The sequence below is a fragment of the Apus apus genome, chromosome 1 (assembly GCF_020740795.1).
Source record: "Apus apus isolate bApuApu2 chromosome 1, bApuApu2.pri.cur, whole genome shotgun sequence".
Lineage (NCBI taxonomy): Eukaryota > Metazoa > Chordata > Aves > Apodiformes > Apodidae > Apus > Apus apus.
Genome location: NC_067282.1, coordinates 42880062 through 42901494, shown reverse-complemented (window position 1 = coordinate 42901494; position 21433 = coordinate 42880062). Strand labels below are relative to the sequence as shown.

At 39.7% G+C, this 21433-nt stretch overlaps 1 protein-coding gene across 3 annotated transcripts in view; it reads left to right on the top strand.

Moving 5' to 3' along the window:
• Nucleotides 1-21433, top strand: part of TBC1D4 (TBC1 domain family member 4) — a 108108-nt gene that overhangs the window by 27835 nt on the left and 58840 nt on the right. Inside the window, exon 1 of one of the 3 annotated variants that reach the window (XM_051617493.1) lies at nucleotides 7527-7539. The exons of the other annotated variants lie outside the window; for them this stretch is intronic. The gene's annotated coding sequence lies outside the window, so the exon portion shown is untranslated. Of the gene's footprint in view, nucleotides 1-7526; nucleotides 7540-21433 lie in introns of those variants that run through there. 3 annotated transcript variants of the gene reach the window in all.

The following is a 21433-nucleotide window of genomic DNA, read 5'->3' as shown; positions in this document are numbered from 1 at the left end:
GAGGTTATATAGGCTCAGTAAAGCAGTAGAACTGGCAGAAGTGATTGTAAGGTAAGGGCCTAAAATACAGAGTGTTTTGCAGTTGGATACTTCTTGATATGGTGGAGCAATCAAACACCACTCCTCCTGCCTAAACACAGGAGAGACACATTTGAAGGCAGTCAAATTTGAAACAAGCAATCGCATATAGAAACAATTTAAGCTATTACAGCATCTTTAATTGTGTGTCCAAATCTGAAGTTTGCTTTCTAGAGAAGCAGGACAGAATGAAAGTCAATTTTATTAATCATTATTATAATGTAATAACATCTCATTTGTCTCTCATCTGAGCTTAGATGAGCTCTCTCATCAGAGCTGTTAGGCCTCCTGTCACATCTATGTAGAAAGTTCATTTTTTCAGTGTAAATTTCCTTTCCATAGCTATCCCAATTATTCATCCTCAATTTTAAGTCTTTCTGCACAAAGCTCTAGACAGCAAGACTTTGATCATTCTCAATCTATTGCTCAACAGCAATTAGTAGGCTTAAATTAGCCTCCTAAAATGTTTACTTTCATAGGATTGTGGGATTTTTTTTCCTCGTGTAACGCATAAATTCATCATACTTGTTAAATTTCAGAAGTTGACGCTAGTTTTGGGGCTTTCTTTATTGAAACAATTCCTGTTGAAACATTGTTAATCTGTACCTAGCAAATAAATATATACGAGTTGTGTTTTATAATCAATCAGAATTTCCAGGCTAGAGTAATTAAATAGAAATATTCTACCTTGATAAGCAGATTTTTAGAAAGTATTGAGATTTATTCATTATGATTAATGAGTTTTTGCAGCATGTTAGCTACATGTGTCAAGCAGGGCTGGAGAAGTAGTGCTAAGAATTTTTTAATCAAATAGAACACAAGGAGTACCTCTGGAAGGAAGTTCTTCAGACTTCTTCAAGTGTAAGTGAACTCGTATCTTATTATTTAGAAGCACTTAGAAGCTAAAAAGACCAACTAAAGGAGACCTTAGTAATACATATATATGGCATATAATATTCTAAGAATAGAAGAAGACTAATTAAGCAAACTTACCACCCTGGAAGAAAACTAAGGTCTGAACAATAAGGCACAATACTTCTTACCTTTTACTGTACTAGAAGAGGACAGTTGGAAACAACAGCATAGAATAAGTCAGGAAGATCCATGAGATTGTAGCCTAAAATAGGTATTTAAAAATATGCAAAGTATTTTTCAGATTTAAACTCTTCTTCTTAAACTAGAAAGTCATAGTATTTTTAATTTCATGATGAATTAAACCAGGTACTGTTTTATTATGTTAAACTTATTCCTGCTTCAATTTAGGAATGTGACAGTGTGTCTTATATCAATAGATTTTGAGACAAGCTTCAGGAGCATCACTTTATGTGTAGCTTATGACTGTCAAACCTTGAGAGTAATTTCATTTACAAAAATGGATAGTTATATCTTGTATAGCATCTAGATCAGGGAACTGAAACATGTTTTCAGAATTAATTGTAATAACTAAAAATCTAAGTAAAAATCCTCTGTTTAAGGGGAAAACACTGAAATAACTTCTAGAAGCACTACCTTAAGCAAACATCACTTTTAACATTTTGTGTAAGCCTTTGAATGTGGTGTCAGGTGTTTTATGTGTAAAATCTTGGCCCCACCTCCTTAGTGCTCATTTACGTCAGTTGCCTTGCATTCTTGAGGGGGAGTATTTAACAGGAGTGTTCTAGGAAAACAAACTCCTCTGTAATAGCTTATTTTCTGTGTTTCAATGGAAATTTATAGTGTCCTTCGGTATATTAATGGATACAAAAGAACAGGCTTTGTAAAAGTAAGAATTCTTGTATTTTATTTTCCTTTACATTCTAGTTGAGCATTTGTTTTATAAAGCTGTGAAAGATCGTTAAGGGAATCAGGGAAACTGCCTGGGTTTAGTAACTGCTTTAATCATGTAAGTGTCCCATTTTAAAGTTTCTGATGATTTATTACAATGTTTCCTGAGCTAACTTGTACAATGCCTTCTTTAATTCTGTTGCCCTCCTCCCTGAAAAAAGTGCTTTTGTGATTGTTAATGTGTCAGTGTTACATGTCTGTCTCTTATTCCTTCATCTGTGTAGTTTTTTCTTTTATTCAAACTGATTTTTTTTCCTTGTGAATAAATAGCTAAATCCTGATTTTTTTTTAATTTTTGTTATTTGCAAAAACTCTTGTGTAGACTAAAACTACAAATAGTGCTTTTGTGCTTAGGATCTATATGTGAATTGTTATTGCTGTGTTAAGGAACTGAAGATACAAAAAAGTGCTTGTCCTAAACAGGTGCAGATGATTTGTATCTGCTGTGTTGGAGCTTCTGTTTTCCCATGCAAAACCTGTCCTCTAGCCCTAGGTTTATCATTCTTTGTTTTTCTCTACTTGCCATTGCTTTTCTACTTATGCTGTTAGGAGATTTTTGTGGTGTTTCCTTGATAGTAAAACTGTTTAGGATAATGGTGGCAAGAGAGGCTCTTCAGAACAGCTTGCTGTGTGGTTTGTACTTACAGTGTATTCTGGAATAGTCCCTTTGGAGAGCAATTCTAAAATAGCTTATCCTTCAGCTTGAACCTCCAACTGGAATAGCTATGTCATTGGGACAGCTGTTATTTTCAATTGTGTTTTGTGCTGGATGAAAACTTGGATGAGAGCGAGGAAAAAAGGAAGAGAGCAAAAGTCATAGCAAGTGTATCTATAGATTTACATGTTGTTTAGATGCAGATGTTAGCAGATGCTTGTGCAGAGTGTAGTGTTTCTATATCTAACAGAGCTGAGATATTAGTGCTGTGAAACAAGCACTTCAGCGGTCTGTGAAGATGGGGAAGTTAAAGGAGAGGAGGATTGCATTGGGCAGTGGGGCCCATTCCCCAAGTATCTTGGTCAGGGGTGCAGTCTAACTTTAATGTTCTTTTAGTTATGGTAGAAGACAAAAGCTGAATCCAGGAAAAAACCCTACACTGTAATACAGCAACATGGACTTTAATGCATGAAGTTGTGCATTAGGCTGTTACTTTCTTGTATCCAAAGAGTAGCTGCCTCATACCTTCACTGATTTTAGCTGTGATTTCAAGTTGAGGGGCGACCTTATCACTCTCTGCAGCTACCTGAAAGGAGGTTGTAGTGAGGTGGGGGTTGGTCTCTTCTCCCTAGTAGCAGGCAAGAGGACAAGAGGAAGTGGTCTCTAGTTGTGGCAGCGAAGGTTAAGACTGGACATTAGGAGAAACTTCTTGACTGAAAGGGTTATTAAACACTGGGATAGGCTGCCCAGAAAGGGGGTTGAATCGCTATTCCTGGAGATTTTAAAAATATCTTTAGATGTGGTGCTTAGGAATAGTGTTTAGCACTGGAATCAGTAGAGTCAAGTTAATGGTTGAACTATATGATCTTAAAGGTCTTCTCAACCAGAAAGATCCTGTGATATCTGGGAAATACTCGTGAAAACGTGTGTGTTGTACTTCACAAAGCACTGCCTTTTTGAAATGCACCCTGTATCATTGATAGAGCTGTCATCTGTTCACCAAAACAGCATTTTGGTGTTCAGTTAGGAGCAGGGCTTAGATTTGTTATGAACCCACTCTGATTAAACTCAGTGTGTTACAGTGGAGTCCTGTCATTCTTGGAGAACAAAACTGCCAAAACAGTAAGTGTTAAACATTGATACCGAGAAGGAACGAAGGCATGACTCTGCTGAGTTGTAATATTCTTGAAGGATAATGACATTGTGAACAGCATGTCCTCCTCTGGATGCTGTAGTGCTCTGAATGAAGTAGGTATGAGTGATGGATTTAATCTAATTACAGCAAAGCTGATAGCATTAACAGTTGCAGTCTCTCTTGCACAGCTGAACAGCTAGAGTCAGTGCTGCACTGCAGCAGGAGCTGCGGAAGCATAAGTAAAGACACAATCTTGTCCTTGAAGAGCTTCCCATTCAAACTGACATCCTGCTACAGGCATCTGCTCTGGGAAGTCCTGTGTTCAAGCTTGCCCAGTGCGCTCACTCCAGAAGGTACGGGCTGTATCTGCACGGCCCTGGATCTGCTTGAGGTTTTATTCGGGTCTCTTGTGGCACGGTCGCAGGATCTCTAAGGATAGGTAGTTGCTTTATGTGGCTCAGAGTGCCTCGAATATGAGGCTGGAGTTGGCAGCTACCGAAGTGACAAGATGGCATTGTGTTAAAGAGGTCATATTGTGTCCTGGCAGTTTGCTGAAGGGAGGGTAGGGGGTGATTAAGGGTGGAAAGTGGCACTTGAAGGGTTAGTGTTGGAGGTACAAGGGGAAAAAGGGTCACATTTGATGTACTGTTTTTTCATATTGTAAGGGTGCCCTGCAGCAGATAATCCTTAGCTTAATGCTTCATGTTTAAGCAAACCAGCGGGATAAGACAGTGAGAGCCAGCAGGGTGCTTGGGAGTGAGTTTGTATGCACAGTGTGGGCAAGCAGGAGTGAGACTTTGGACTGAAATTGGAAGCAAGTGGCAGGCTGAAAGGCATCAAACAGCATTTTCAGGTGATTTCATTTTGATGGCCTGAAGAGCACCAGTAAAATGACTTGGCCAGCTACTTATCCACAGTGAGCAGGAGAAAGCTGCTAAATTACTTGATATGAAGAATCAAACTGCTGAGGACATTTTTTAAAGGAAAGTAAGTGTGAGGAGACTGACAGTTGTATTTCTCCAGAGGAAATTAAAGGCAGTTGTAGCCACTCAGACTGATGGTATGAGAAGCAAGTAATTGAATTAATCACAGCAAAGTTTCTGGGTGCACGGGGAGAGCTTCAAGTGAAGTTCTTTGGCAAGCTGGTCACATCTAGCAGCAACTGTGCCTACTCACTTATATAAATGAGATAGTTTTACTGATGAAGAGGCAGTTTTTTTCTTGATGGTGGGAGTGCCTGCAGAGAACAAATGGGTAATGCTGGACCATATTCCTCAGTCTGATGAATGTGGGAGTTTCGCTGTTCTTTTTAACGGCTCATTTCCTTTCCGTTTACGCACAAAGTAAGACATTAAGAGAGTGTTCATTTTACTGACGCAAAATAGAATATTTGTGAATTGTTGTTTATATTTAGCAGAATGCATCCTTAGGAATACCCAGTTCATTATACTGAAAGAAAATGTGTGTGTCCATTCATAAAGTTATAACTTATTTCAAATATTATGTAGGCATATGACAAAAGTTAGGTGCTGTACATTTTTTGTGTTATTCTTTATGCCACATAAGGAGTTTGCCAATGCCTCTTCTAATTCATAATTGAATGCTTATATGACACTTGGATTTCACTCCCTTTGTATTTAATTGATGAGAAAAACCTAGGCTCTGAATCTCAGTGCCAGAAGTATTTCCTTAATAGTATCGGGAAATGTTTCCACAATAGGGTTGTCAAATTATCTGCTGATTAAAAGTGCCAGGATGAAAAAAACATTACAATCTTTTCTGCCAGGATCTGTGAAATTTTCACATTGCAGTTTAGTATTGCTAATTAAATCACTTTGTGCCAGACTAAAAAGAAGTCTCAAACTATGGAACCGCAACCTGTGCTTGGGTACAATTAGGGGATTTGGTTGCTGACAGTGCTGATGTTCTCCTATTCTGTACAGCTGCTGAGTGAGTATATAGTGAAGGATTTTTTTTTGGTTGTGTGTGTTTGTTTGTTTGTTTGTTTTTTCTGGGGGGTGGTGTGTTTTGTTTGTTTGTTTGTTTTTTTACTGTTAGTCTCTGACTTGAAAAAAAAAGTAATTGTCCAACAGTAGCAAACGTGCCTGGCAGGAACTGCAGCACATGCCTTTGTCTCCTGGGTTTTCTGATGTCTGTTTCTCGTAGCCCGTAGGAAGGAATGCATGCATCTCTGATCATGAAATAACAGGAAATGCAAAATACTGATTTGAGATCTTCAGATCTTTAGAACTGAATTTTTTTCTAATGATTGTAACCCCTGATTGGTGCTTATGATGTTTTAAAGGGGTTTTCTGCTGTATTTTCCTTGTTGCTATCACTTCTCTGGCTTATCAAAGCATGTAGGTAAGTGAGGCTCAAAGTGCTGCAGGAGTGACAAGGTCAAGTATCAAATTCAAGCTGGGATTTAAGAATCTGTTATGCAAATATTGTTGTAAACTACGCTTAGGTATGAGCTGCAGGTATGGATTAAGAAAATGGGGTAGTAATTGGGGTGGGCGGATGAGAATTGCATAAACTGTGTTTTTTCTCTTGCATTTACATTTATTTTTGTCTCCTTTACTTTGTTACAGTTATGAATTACATGTGTTGCCCTGCTATTTATTCCTCCACTTGATTGCACTGAACAGCAAAGGTGGTTCATGCTTCTTAGGTGGTCAAGGGTACATGTAATGTTTGCACGAACATTAACTTCCTGGGCACGTGCTTCTGTTGTCCATAATCTGGTACACCACAATTACAGTCCCAGCTTTCTAAGGAGTGGGTATTTTAACAGAAGCTGTATCTGTTTCATTTATGGCAGTGATGAACTCCTTTTACACTTTAACAATTTCCATTTGAAGAAATATAAACAGAAGTGTTTCATTCTCAAGCTTAGGGTTTAAGAGGTCCAGCAGTGGAACTCATAAAGTAGTTGCACTACATACACTAGGAAAATTGTAGAGGAGATAAGGGAGAAAGAAGAATTATTACTACAAGAAGACTTACAATATGAGGGGAGAAAATCTGTATCAGTGTCCTTTTATGTAATTTCTACAGTCTTGAAGCTATATTATAAAACTTTACCAAAAAAACAAGTCTTGTTCTGTCCTTATGATCCTGTATCAATTTATCGTCTTTTTCATTTGACTTGGGAGGGTTTTGTCTCCAGTAAGGCAGGAGACAGCTTTCTTAATTTTATGTTCACTCCTTTGTATTGCTTAGAGTGCCTTGAGCAATATGTGTATGGAATGGGCACTGAAGTTCCCCATGTTCCCATTTTTAGCACTAAAGTTTAAAAAATTTACAGTGAAATCACATGTAGTCATGCACAAGTAAATACTGTAGGTGTATTTTGGCTACTGGGTAGCCAAGTTTACAGAATGGTAAAGTCTGAAGGCAACACATTCAGCACTTGTGTACCTCCTGCTCTGTGTCCACTTTTGAGAAGCTGCTTGTATTTAGTATTTCACTACTCAAGTGCTTGCATGTATCATTAGTGCAGTACACAGTTACATACCTATATTTCACTGAAGTAGAAAAACTACGTTTTTTTTCCTGCTTTCTCTCTTCTCCAACCTTACTCCTGAGCATCCTCTAAAAGCAGAGCTCCTATCCTGTGTCCTCCTGCAATATCCTCACCGCACCGCTCCTGCAAGGAGCATCCTGCCCACCCCATCTATCCATGTCTGGAGCTGGATGTGCAAGGCCTGGTTTTGTGAGACGCTTCCCGTGTTGTGTGGAAGAGGCGCCTGAAGCAGCCACGCACAGAGCCGAGATGTGGCTGGGTATCTGCTGGCTCAGAGTCTTTCAAAAAGCCAGGTTTTGAAGTGCTTCAAAGAACCCAGTGGTATGTGTACCTTTTGATAAAAAGGATGTTCAGTACAAATAGGAGAATATACTGAAATATTAAGATAAGCTAATTTTGTGGTTGTGAACAATGATTCCTGGGGGAGAGCTGATGGTGACCAGAGTGTACCTAAGCAAAACCATACTTTCTCCCAGTTCATAATGGCTGAGTAAACAAACAACCTTGATTAAAAATAAAGTGAACCAAAGCACAGTAGTGCCTGTTGATGTTACTGCCCTGCACCAGAAGAGGCAAGTTACGGGTAAAGCTAAGGTCTTCACGCTACTGAGTTTTCTGAATGTCTGATAAAATGTGTCTGGGCTTAGTTTTATTGGATTTTATTGCCAGTACCTAACAAATAATGGGACTACCCTTATCTTTTTCAGTGGATAAACTTCCTAAAAATGTTTCTACTTATGCTGAGTTTTTGGCTTTTTTTTCCTCATCTGGAAAAATTAGGTTAGGGTTTTGGCAGAGGAGAGCTGTCTGTAACGTAACAGAACTTAGTTCATCTCGTGCCAAACGCCAACACTTGATATCAATAATCTTTGACTCAAATATTGCTCTTGGGTACATTTATCATTTCCATTGTTCCATAACACAGCGGGGAAAAACAGTCTTTAACAATTGCTAGCAGAGAAAATCTGCACACAGTGGGAGCTGAAACGGTTCTTGCAGTTGTGTAACAAAACCCCAACATGTTGGCAGTGTTCTGGACCCGGACAGGGATTTTTGTTGGTGAATGCAAGCAGTGGTTTCAGGCTGGTGTGCATCATTCTTTTCACTCTGTGTGTGGTATTGAGTTACACTGCATGTATAAAATGTAATCCTTAGAGAATTCCCCCCCCCCCCCAAAAGAGAGTAACTTGTAGGGAACTTATGACTGGTAAACTGACATTATGACTTTGAATTTCCCTATTAAATGAGTGGCAGTATAAATCTGGTTCATGTATTTGTACTGTGTAGTCAGATCAGAGTTTTATATTGTTCAGTGGTGCCAGCCTCTGCTTTGGAACATGTTTATGTTCCCAAAAGGGAAAAGAAGATACAGCGTATTTCTCTTCCGTTTTTTCCTGGTAAGAGGGACTAAAACACAGTATTGTCTTCCCTCCTGTACCCCTCTCATCACAAACCATGCTTAGAAACAGCACCATCACTTCCTAAGAAAAATAGTTTTCGTTAAACTTTGGGTGAAGAACCTTCTGACTTTGAAGGACAAAGAAGATAATTTAAGAAAATTAGATACTTCTGAGGAAAGCACAGGATGACATCTCCTCTGCTCCCAGTTAAAGCGATCTAGTTCTTCACATTTTCGTGTAAAAATTGAAGATCTAGTCTTAGGTATGTTGTTGTCTTGATGCTGTATGAAAATGAAATATGAGAATTCCATAACTTTAGGAAGATGTGATTGTGCACTTCCTTTATTTCCTCTTCTTGTACTCTGTCTTCCCAATATTCCATGGAGGACACATGCTGGGTGGCAGCCTTGTTGCTGGCTGTGCATAGGAGAGTGCCTGGGATCCCCAGACCTAGCCTTTGAGTATGTTTTGCTAAACTCAAGCTGTCATCCATTAAACTGTGGCACTGGTGTGGAAAGGCTTCAGACCAGCCCCTGAGACTGTTAGAGGCGCAGGTCAGAGCGTGAGGCACATTCCAGCTCTTGTTCAAGCCTGTCTGCTTTGCAGCAAAGACGCAGGGAAAAGAGCTCAAGTGCTGGCAGCTCTGCAGTAGCTTTGCCATTGCTGTGCTTTACTCAGAGTAGTGATACAGCAGGCATTCAGCACCTCCATCACACCCTCAACCAGGATAAAGCATGTCAGTACAGCCACCTATGGGAGATTCCATAGAGAAAGAGTGTGTAAGCACATTGTGGAGCTTTGCTTGGTTGAGGTTTGCTCATGAGGTTGCTTGTGAGCTGCAAAGATGGCAGTTGCCTGGTAACTGTACAGTGAAGATGCATGCTCTGACTTCTGACTAATGGAGACTCTTAACATTTTTAATTCTCCCTTCCATTAAGATTTTGAGCCTCTTTGGTAGAACAGTTTGATTCAAAGGGACAGGAGTCAGAGTTAGAGAGGAATTTCTTTATTAGAAGTTGATCTATAATTAAAACCTGTAATACAATAGATGTTTAAGCTTTCTAACATGATCTCTTGAGTGTCTCAAGCACTTATTTCAAGTTAGTAATTTATTCTAGAAATTCTCCCTTCTAGAGTGTTTGAATACTTCCTTTCAGTTAGTGAGGTCATTCCAGAGGATTTTAAAAGGGTGCGCTGGATGGTGACATACTACTCTGACTTCTTGGTTCTGAATACTAATGTTTGGATTAATTGTTAGCTGTGGTCTTATGCCTGAGAATAAGTGCTCTGCCCACAAGAATAAACTTGGCAGGTCTCAGTCCATCTGAAAACACTTTCTGTTCTGGGTGAGTTCAGCTAGCTTGCATTTTGTGGTGGGAGCAATTGTGTTAAATGCCTTTATTGACATGTCTACATGGTGCACAAGATCTCAGATGTTGATGGGTTTGGAGAGACTGCCACTGTAGCAATAATACTTCATAATACTGCAAGATAGTTGTTCCCCTTGACTCATTACCATTTTCACGAACAAAATCTAAGTAAGGAGTTAGGTGGTGCTAGTAGTGTCTGCCTACGTATCAGAGGCAGCAATGCTGGTCTAGCAGAGCTGTAGTTTGTGAAGAAGAGTCATTGCATCTTTTGGAATATTTCATGGCATGATAGTTGACACTTGTGCCTAAAATAAAGGGATTTTCTGATGTAGGAGGTATGGTTGATTGGGTATGTTCTTTGTTGTATTGGAGTAGGAGTTGTATTTAAGTAGGAGTTGTGAAAATTTAGCATCGAAGTGGACTCTCAGTAAAGAACAGATCTTACAAAAGGTTTGTGCAGCTTTCCTTAAAGAACAGGAAAAATAATACCTGCTGCTCTCCTACCTTCCATCACTGAGAGTAGAATCTCTCACTAATCTTTGAAAGCTTCCTGAAAGTGTCATTTTTTACTCCTGCTGTAGTATTTAATGAAAGGCTGTCATTTGAGGGGTCAAAAGCTGTATAAGATTTAATCTCAACAGCATTCTTTATATCTAAAGCTCAAGTTAGTTCTTCACAATTAACCTCCTGTTTCTCCTTTGCAACTGAGCTGTCTCCATAGCTATAGCAATTTCTTGGATATTGCGGCTGATAGGTAAGCGACAGGAATAAAACAACGGTGGGGGAAACAGTTGAAGTTAGTATGAGTGGTGTTACCCTAGATGAAATACTTTGATAACCACACTTACAGGCAAAAAGTCAACTGATACAATGTAGCTTGGTTTGGTGGGATTTAGCACTACCTTGTTTCATAGATGGTAGCGTTGGAAGGTGTTCAGGTTGCCTTCACAATGCCACGCAACTTCTAGCAAACAGGTTCTTTCCTACAGGTTACTTCATAGTCAGCATTTGCAGATCACCCTCTCTAACCTCATTTGCCTACTTTCTCTCACATGCACTTGATTTTTCTGTTGTCAGAAGTAAAATTGCAAAGGTGATACCTCCTACAGTCTAATGAAAATGAAGTCCTATGTATTATTTGAACCCAGTAACAGATTTTTTTTTTTCTCTTCAAGTTTAGAGTAGAAAACAACAACTTTCCTTACTCTAGCAGTTCAGACAACCAGCTGGAAGAGAGGCTACCTGCAATTGGCAAGAGCTCTTGAGTCTTTTTATTTGTGTTTCTCTTTTCAAATCTGGTACTTTTTGCTTTGTCTAAAGTAAGAAAAAAACAACAAAAAAATCCCCAAACACAACAACCCAGAAGCGCTGAAATAAAATAATTAAGATTCTTTGTATGTCATCCTCAAGTGGGGGGGACTAAATTGGAGAAATTGACTTTCAGGTGCAAAAATGGCTTCTATGTAGGCAAAACTCGATCATTGCTGTTATTCAAATTGAAAACTTGACTCTTTTTCTACTGAATTGTAGGATGGTAAAATCACAGACTGATTTGGGTTGGAAGGGACCTAAAGATCATCTAGTCCCAATACTCCTGCGTGTGCAGGGACACCTCCCACTAGATCAGGTTGCTCAAAGCCCCATCCAGCCTGGCTTTGAACACTTGTTTTTGTCCTATTGCTACAAGCCCTTGTAAAAAGCCTCTCCCCGCCCCCCCTACCCTCCCGCCCCAGTTTTCCTGCAGATACTGAAAGACCACTATAAGGTCTCCCTGGAGTCTTTTCTTCTTCAGGCTGAACAGCCCCAACTCTCTCAGGCTGTCTTCATAGGAGAGGGGTAAAGGAAATTTACTTTTACCATTGACAGCTCTGTAGAGGTTTTAATTTTTGTTTTTCTCCAACTTGTAGGCTAATTACTTGTATAGTAGGCTGTACTGTTTTCTGAAAGTTCATATGCTTTTGCAGAAAACTGTCAATGCAAGGCACAGTTTTGGTGAAGCTAGTCTGCTAATAAGCATCTGACAAAGAACCTGTGACAGACTCCTTAAATTTCTTCTTAATCAGTACTGTTGCCTGAAGGTAACCATTTGGTCATATGAGGACTTCCTTTTGCATAAAAAGGAATCTGTATCTCAGACTGATTTTAAAATATGTTTAGTTACTTTCTGTGAGCAAAGGTCATCAAGAAAAGACTGATTAATATCTGAAACTTCAGCAAGGATTTTTTTGGAATCTAGAGACCCTTTGCTATAAGGGAAGAGCTGGATGGTCTTCTGCAGTTCCCAGAGCTGTCAAAGTGTGGTAAGTCATTCAGTAAACGTACATGAGCTACTCCTGTAGTTAGAGCTTTGTGGGGATGAGTCCCTGAGGATCCCAGGCTTGCTAGACACAACTTGGCTCAAGCCTCATTAGGATTAATCCTGCTAACCATAAAGTGATCACAAAGGATCCAGAGCTGGTAGAGGGGAGACTGTTCCCTCTGAAATCAATGCCTGTTTTCAGGCTTGTGCATTAGAAAGGAAACTAGCTTTCAATGACCGCATGAGGGTGTGGTGGAGGTGGTAGAGCAGAAAAGTTGTTACGCTTACTGTGGTATAGATGTGTGTCTATTAAAGTGCACTTCCTACCAGAGGCTGAAGTGGAAGCTTTTGAAATGCATCTGTAAGGCAATGGTGAATGTGCTAGGAAATGTCCTGTCTTCCCAGATGTTTATGCTTTGGATGATAACAAGTAGTACCAGTTGTCAAAAAGCAGCTGAAATGGCAGTTGCTCATTTAGCCATGATAAAGGGTTAAAGAACCTTTTGGCTAATAGTACTATATAAAGCAAAGATGTGAAGGCTTGTATTTTTATGTTAAATACAAACTATTGTCCTCCTTGGAGAAGAAGGTTAAAGACTGGATAGAAGCCAAAATTGAAGTACGTAAGTTCTCATAATTAGTTTGATATTATGAAATGCCCCTGTTGCCTTAATCTGTTCCTAAAAATGTTATAACCAAGGAGTTTATGAAGGATTTCCTTTAGGAGGAGTAAGTTTCTTGACAATAGGAATTTTTTTACTTATACGAGGCAGCAAGAGAAAAGTATTAAGAAATAACTAGGAAGAGAATGGTAAGTAAATAACAAAGATGAAGTAACACAAGCTTTAATCTCTTCAATAAAATTTGAAATAACGGGTTGGATGCAGTAAACTCGGTTCTGATGTGAAAAATTAGTCTTTCCAGTGAGTTCAGTGGAAGCCAGACCAGCTATTCAGATTGCCGTTATAGCTGGTGATAGTCTAGTGAATTGGGTCTGTGAAGCCTGGAGTGCTAGTGTCCAACCAGATGTCCATGACATGAAAGGCACTCTGTGATCTAACTCTGGTTCTGCTGTAGGAATTTGAGTTCTTTAGTCAGGCTGATTTCAGGGGGGAAAAACAGGAAGCTATTTGGGGATGGGGTAGGGCAGGATGAGATTCAGCTGCAGGTTGAAGTTCCATATCCTACATCAGATGGCTGCTGTACCTCATTCACGTTTAGTAATAAAATTCCTCTCCATCTTTTATTCACCACCCACTAAAATATTAATCCAGTTTGTTTGCTCATAATAAATAGTCTTGTCTAAAGCATGAAAAGTTCTGGTTTGATTGACAGTCACAGAAATACTGTATGCATGAAGTACTCTAGCTCATTTTGTCAAAAATAATCAGTGTAAGACCTAGACTTAAATATTTGAATATTACACTGCTCTCTAGCATTTGAAGATCCCTGATTAGCCAAGCACAGTTCTACATCAGCGTTTTTGGAGCCCGTCTTTTGGTTGAAAACAAGTACGCCAAAAAGTCAACTTTACTAATTTTTTAATATTTAACTTGATTGTAGCTTAAGTAGCTTGTGGCATTGTCTTAAAGAATAGCAAAATCCTTGCTGTCTCTGCCAATGGTGAAGAATTGTTCCTGTGCGTGAGGGTTGTGTAACACTCCTTAAATTCAACCACTTAATCATTTCAGTCCTTGAAGGCACAGAACAGATATTCCTGCTTGGTGGTATAACAACCTTGAAAATTCTCTGTGGAAGGAAGTGAGGGATAGTTCTTAGGTATTTGGAAAATGTCAAGTCTTTACATTTAGAAGCTGTTGACATGCACTGTGAGACAGGTTAACAGAGATTTGATTGGCTTAATGCTGTCCTGCTGGGGATACATCTCCATCTTGTTGCTTCTGCAAAGTCCATCTGTTAAGTCTCTGAGCTTCAGAGGCAGTATCTGAGCTAGGGAACTGTCCAATGATTTTCCTATTCTTTTAATAGTGGATGGTGTTGAATGACATCCTGCAAAGTGTAAATGTGAACAGGTCAAACTTAACCACACTAAATCAGGATAGCATTGGTGAAAATGAATAATGTAGTCTTTGTGTGCTCTTGTCGGCTGTTTGAATCATTTGGCTTAAAGGTCTAGAGAACTGTGACTGTAGCCAATTAAATACTGCAGCGTGTGTGTGGCTAAGAGACAACAGGAAGGAGTCATTGAACTTGTGAAGCAAAGTGGTCTTCACCTGATGCCTGAAATTACTAACATTGTGTTAGTGTTCATGTAAAACTGTAATACAGCTTCTCATTCAGCAATGCAGAAAACATAGATTTGCTGCAGAACAAACACTCCAGCCATTTAATAAGTTAGAATTTCTCGTTTTGATCCACTTCCTTCTGTTTAGAAGAGATAAGAAAGCTGTATTGTAATCTGTTGGATAGCTCAGAAGATTCTGTTAGGCCTTCAGCATTTCCTGGAAAATGAATGTGAAATCATCTAGTGAGATGAAGCAGAAATAAGAGGGAAGACACACAAAATGCATAACCAGAATTTCTTTCATATAAAGCAATTTATAAATTTCTTTTTTTTTTTTAACAGTCTCTTAGTTTTCCAGTTTATTCTGTGTTCTCAGCTAGTTGCTGGGCAAGAAACTGTGTTATAGCAGCTGCAGCTGATGTTTGCTGTGCACACACTGATGTGTGTATTGGCCAGCTGAGCAGAACAGATGCAACATGGTTGACAGTTCTGTGTGTGGGCGTTTCTAGTTTACACAGCCACTTGCACACTTTCTTTTCTCCTTCCCCAGGAAAGGTTTCTCTTATGGTGGTGAGATAGTGGTCAGATTTGGTGGAAGACGTGGGCCCTAGGTGCTTATTAAAATGAGGAAGATAAGAAAGAACTGCTCATGCAATTTCAGAAACATTTTAGCTGGGAAACAAGGCTTACAAGGTACCTGTACATAACCCTTGATATTTCACATGGCAATGAGTGATTATTTCCTTCCAGTTCCATGGCTGGGCATCACCTCTTCCAACATGAGACTCCGGCCAGCACACTAGGATCCCTTACACAGGTAGATAGGGCACCTCCAAATTAGCTATAGTGATCCCATTAAGGTCTTCTGCTCTTGTTTTCTAAATAAGTGGGTTTTCTTCCTTTTGCTGTCTAGGAGCTGGGCAGCTCTGTTTCTTAAGAACAGACTTTGCCTAACCATAGTTAGGCAAATAACTTCCTTCCTAAAAGATGAAACTATTTTGAAGTTCCTCGACAGCCTATTGTTAAACAGGAGTTGTGGATAATTTTTTTTTGCTTTGCTGGAGAAAGGCTTTGTCTTGGCTTCTTGTGAGATGAGGTGACTTGACGTGACATGAGCAGGCTTTCTTGGCATTCTACTCTGTATAAAAAAAAGACATCAAGCTATTGGAGATGGTGAAGGGTCTGGAAGGGATGATTTAAGAGGAGCGACTGAGGTCACTTGGATTACTCAGTTTGGAGAAGAGGATGCTGAGAGGTGACCTCATTGCAGTCTGTGGCTTCCTCACGAGGGGAAGAGATGGGACAGGTACTGATCTCTTCACTCCTGTGACCAGTGACAGGACTCTGGGAAATGGCAGGAAGCTGAATCAGGGGAGGTTTAGGTTGGATATCAGGAAATGGTTTTTCACCCAGAGGGTGGCTGAGCATTGGAACAAGCTCCCCAGGGAAGTGGTCACAGCACCAAGCCTGCCTGGGTTCAAGAAGCATTTGGATAATGCTCTCAGGCACATGGTGTGATTCTTGGAGTGCCTTACACAGGGACAGGAGTTGGGACTTGGTCATCCTGGTGGGTTCTGTGATTCAAAAGGTAAACTTGAGGTATTAATTATTTTGTCCTGTCCCTCTTTCCTGTATGCATGTTGTAGGATTTCTTTCAGCCCTAATTTTGTAGGTCCTCTTGTAATTCTAGTTAACCACAAATGGCACAAGGTTGCAGCAGTGCAAAGTATTAAAATTGAGGAAACTTAACTCTTCAGGGGGAAAAACATGAAGGGTTTGCAGTCGTGCTGTGGTTTGGATTCAGAAAATGGGGAAAAAACTCCCCCAAAGCAAACCTCAAACAAGCATTGGATCCCTCCTTTCTTTTCAGGCTGCCTCTGCCATCATATACCTGTTTTTTCCTCCCCTGTTGTCTTAGGCTATCAAAGTAAATGCAGGACATAAACACGGTACATAAATTGATTAATTTTGTGTTAATACACTATGCAAGTGGCAACCATTTGACTCCTCAGCTAGTACTGTTTTCAGGCTTGCGGGTGTGTGAAGGCTTTATGGAGCAGCTGCTGATTAAATCCAAGCTGAGTACATAAATCTGAAATTGGCTGTGTCTGTGGTGCTTGTAATGGGGCTTAGGACATGTGTTTACATCCTGGTGGAAAGGTAAGGCTGCCTTAGCTGGAGGTGCTACACCATGAAAGCGCGGTGTATATTTTGCCAGATAGTGTAGGGTGGTGTTCAGATACATGGTGAAGTTATACAAATGCAGCTTTGTTCTTAACATGATGAAGGGACCTATTGTGTAATAAAGAGCAGCTCCCTCCCCTGTTCAGTCCATTAGATAGTTTTTAATTTTCTATGGACTCGAGGGCTCTGAAACTCTAGTTTATGAGCAGCAGCTGGGCAGAGTCTCACAGCCACAGTTCTTAGTCTGTATTCAGGGAAAGATTGCTCAAAGTGTGTGAAAGCCCCTGGTAAAGCTGGGGTGGCAAAACCTGGCCATTTTTGTGGAAGTACATTCTTACCGTCTGAGGGTGTGAGCATTTAACCAAGCCTTGTAGAAATGTGATGATGTCCACAGTCGTATTTTGTGTGCAGCTATAATGATAAATAATGAGGAGTAAATATTTTTTGTATGATACCTTGAGAAAATACTTGGGGAGGTGATGGTGAGGAAGCTCTTCAGCATCTCAAATTCCAGGTGCATCTCTTCCTTCCCAGGCCTTACTCTGAAGGCAAAACTCTTATTGGTATGAGAGGACCAGTACTGTATCAGTAATTATGTGCTGTTCCTGCTTACGCCTGTATTACTGAGCCATTGGCTTCATGAACCATGATTTCAGCTTCCAAGTAGTTCTTTTCTGAGAACTGCAGAATCCTAAGTGCTGTATTTTTCCACATTTTAACATCATAACTGATTTGAGAAAGTTTCACTAACATATATGCTGTTCTTACCAGAATATCAAGTCTCAGAACTTGACAGCTGCTATAGCTGCAGGTCCTTTCTTCCACTTCCTGAAAAGGATGGTAAATCACAGAATCACGAAGTGAAAAAAAACTAAACTCAGAACAGCATGCATAAAAAGCAGTGGGTTATTGCTTCCTCTATCAAGTATATCCTTCTCTTGTCTACAGCTTTCTTCCATGCAAAGAATCTTGTATAAGTTCTGAAGCTGATGCGTTGTAACTATAAAGCAAAAAAGGTGCTCTTTTAAAATCTTTTTATAGACACAAATATTCTTTTGACTATCTGTATGGCTTTTTTTTTCAGAATGGAACAGTAGGGTATTTAATAAATTGGGTAAAATTATACTTTTTTTTTTCCCTAGAAAATGTAAATTTAAATTGATGTAAATGTAAATTGATGTAAATTTCTAGAGTATGAAATATGACATAATTTAAAGTCTAGGGGTGAATAATAATTTGAGTGGCATGTGTACAGCCCTCAGGTTTAATTTGCGGAGCTTGTGCATCGTGAACCATTCTTAACTGCTTTGAAATCTACACCAAATGTAGGTGTAGCTGTGTATTAGCAATACAGGACTCTTAGAAAAGTTGTCTGCAAAGATGACTCTGCCTTGTTTATTTCTGGTAAAATGCTCATTACAATCAACATATATTAAAGCAGCATGATATCAAATGGATCTTAATTTCCTGCCTATATTGATAGGTACTGAACAACTGATTACAATAGTAGCACTACCTGTTTTTTCTTGTCACTATTGAATCTTATGGTATTCAGGTATTAGCCATTGGAAATAAGCCTGGTATGTCTTAAATCTTGCATTTCACCTTCATGTCACTTAAGAAAGCTTGGTATAATACCAGGATGTTGTTACATGATGTGTATCTTTTGTTACCTAACATGTCTCTTTGAAGCGCTGCCTTAAAATTAGCATCCTGCTTACCTATTTACCCATATAAGCCAGTGGCTGATTTCCAGAAGTGATGAGCATTCAGCTTTGAATGTTTGGGGTTTTTTTAACTCAAAAGACTGTCATTCCTTGGTTGTATGTAAAAAATTCAGACCTGTCAGTCCAGGAACTTATAATGGGCTTTGTGCTTTGTTCTTTGTTCCCATAATTAACTGAATTTGTAAGTAACAGGTTTTTGTTTTTATTTTGTTTGTTGTTTTGTTTGTTGTTGGTTTTAACTTTAACTCTTTATTTTGGTATATTCTTAACATGGATTGATTTCTAGTGGGTGGTCAAACTGCTTTGCTCTTGTGTTTTTAATACAAAAAGAGGGCATAGGTTTTCAATTTGCTGTTTGGTAACATTTTTTTACTGTATGGATAAAAAATGTTATTGAGCCTTACAGTTTTCCTTGCAGCAACTCTATATATTCTGGAATGTGTCTCCACTATGATTAGTCTCAGAGCAGACACCATCTACATGTGTTAGTCTAACAGTCATCATGAAGCTGCTGTTAATGGCAGGTAGTACAGTTTTTCAAATGTCACATGCTGGTGAGCAATTCCAAATGGTTTAATTCCAAGACTGGTGTTTACATGCGATGCATCTTTAAAGCAGTCAGACAGGCTGAACAAGGATTGTGATAAACATAAGGACCTTGACATAAAATGAGTCCTGTCAGATTACTTTGCAGCATGGGGAGGGAATACATGTTGAAAGAAAAATAAGATCACAGGTCAAATTCAGAAGAATGAACATCTTTACACAGTGTGAAACACAGGTTTGCTGTCCTACGTAGTAGAGTCTGCTTTGAAGTTACCTAATGTATGCAAGTTAAGTTTTTATGAGAGCAAGAGCACGGAAATGAGCCAGCCTGCCTTGGTTTAGGCCAGGATGAAGCCAACTTTCTTTCTGTTGTTTTTGGTTTTTGTTTGTTGGGTTGTTGTTTTTTTTTTCTTTTTGGTGAACTCTGTACTCATAGTCCTATGCTAGTATCAGGGGGCTGGACTAGATGATCTCCAGGCGTCCCTTCCAACCCCTAAGATTTTGTGATGCTATGAAGAGCTCGTGAACAAACACAATGTCAGCACCTGGGGTCAAATAGTTTAAAAACTCCCAAGAGAATAATAAATATAGTGTTGTATATTTCTGTCATGTTTGGGATAAGCCTTAAAGCTCAGATTTTTATTAGTCCTCCCTGAAGTGTATCGGTATCTACTATATATAAATGTGTGGAATTGTTTTGGAAGCCCTTGTGGATGTTACACCTGAAATTGAAAGGCATGCTTGTCAATCACACCACACAAAAGACTGAGATTTGGTGAGTGAGACAAATCTTGCCTTCCTAGAAGGTGCTGGGAAGCACAGACAGATACATTATGGAACGTACTTGCTCTTACTGAGACAACTGACATGTTTCCTTGCTGGTTTTGCGAAACAAGTTTCGGCCTTGACTTCAGTGAGAACAGGACATCCAGACGTGACCAAGAATAAATTCCTAAAGTTAGATAATTTCCAGATAGGCTAAGCTCCCCAGGGGACAGCGAGTTGATTGGCGGGGGAGGTATGAAGTTCACTCCTCAGGGGAGCTTGTTTTCCAATTTTTGTTAATAGTTACATGCTCACTGCTAATTCTCATCAGCAGACTGACTCACGGTTACAGAGACAAATATTTTCTAATCTTGGCTATTGTCTGTAAAAAATAGCTTCAGCTGTAGGATGATGAAATGATGAATAAGCTTGAGTTTTAAGTTCATCAGCACAGGGAAAACTGTTGTCTTTTATGAAAGAGGAACTTGCATAGTTATTTCTGAAACTTCTAAGTTACTTGAAGCTGTATCTTGCTTTGATTGCCCCTGAGAATGACAAGTAATATCTTAGCTGAAGTGATTTAAGAAACTCCTGTGGTAATCTAAAGTGAATGGGAATTATATTATCCTTCAAAATAACTTATTTAAGTGTCATGAAAGTGCTGTTGTGTCAGTGGCAAAACCACTCTTCCCTACTTATCCCTCCCCCCATCAGATCAGAAATGGGAGTTTGGTTTCCAGGCTGGAGTGGGATAATGATTGCCATGTTATATCTAAGCATATTTTTGCCAGGCCCTAGACACTGCAGATGTGCTGCCCTTCTCCAGTGGCACAGGATTATGTCCAGGTGGTTTTCAATATCTCCAGAGAAAGAGACTCCACAACCTCTCTGGGCAGCCTTTTCCAGTGCTGTCACCCTCAAATTAGAAATGTTTTTCCTCACATTCAGATGGAACTTCCCATGCTCTTGCTTGTGCCTGTTGCCCCTTGTGCTGTTGCTGGGTACCACTAAAAGGAGTCTGGCGTCATCTTGTTGCCTGCCTGTTACATAATTGGAAGCATTAAGAAGATCCCCTCTCAGTCTTCTCCAGGCTAAACAGATTTAGGTCTCTTAGCATTTATTCATAAGAGATGTTCCACTTCTATAATCATCTTTGTAGCCCTCCACTGGGTTCTCTCAGTTAGTTCCTTCTCTTTCTTGAACTGAGGGGCCCAGGACTGGACACAGTATTCCAGATGCAGCCTCACTAGGGCAGAACAGAGAGAGAGGAGAACCTCCATCTACCTACTCACCACACTCTTCTTGATGCACCCAAGGATGCCACTGGCCTTCTTGGCCACAAGGGCATGTTGCTAGCTCATGGTTAACTTCACCAGGATTCTACCCAGGTCCTTCTCTTTCCAGCAAGTCAACCCCTAACCTGTTATTCTTCCTTGGGTGCAGGACCCTACGCTTGCTTTGGTGTGCTTTGATAATTAGCTTAAATTCCAGAAATCCTGGGTGTATTTCTGTTTGTATCACTAGGACATGGTCAAGCCTGTTCCACTCTTCCTATCAATGTTGTTAGCATTGGTAGCTCTAGTTAGTTAGCATAACCCACCTGTTTTGCTTATTTGTGTAGACTCAAGCCAATTACAAAAGCTGGTTCCCTAAATCTTACTGTTTATGCTGTCAGGCAG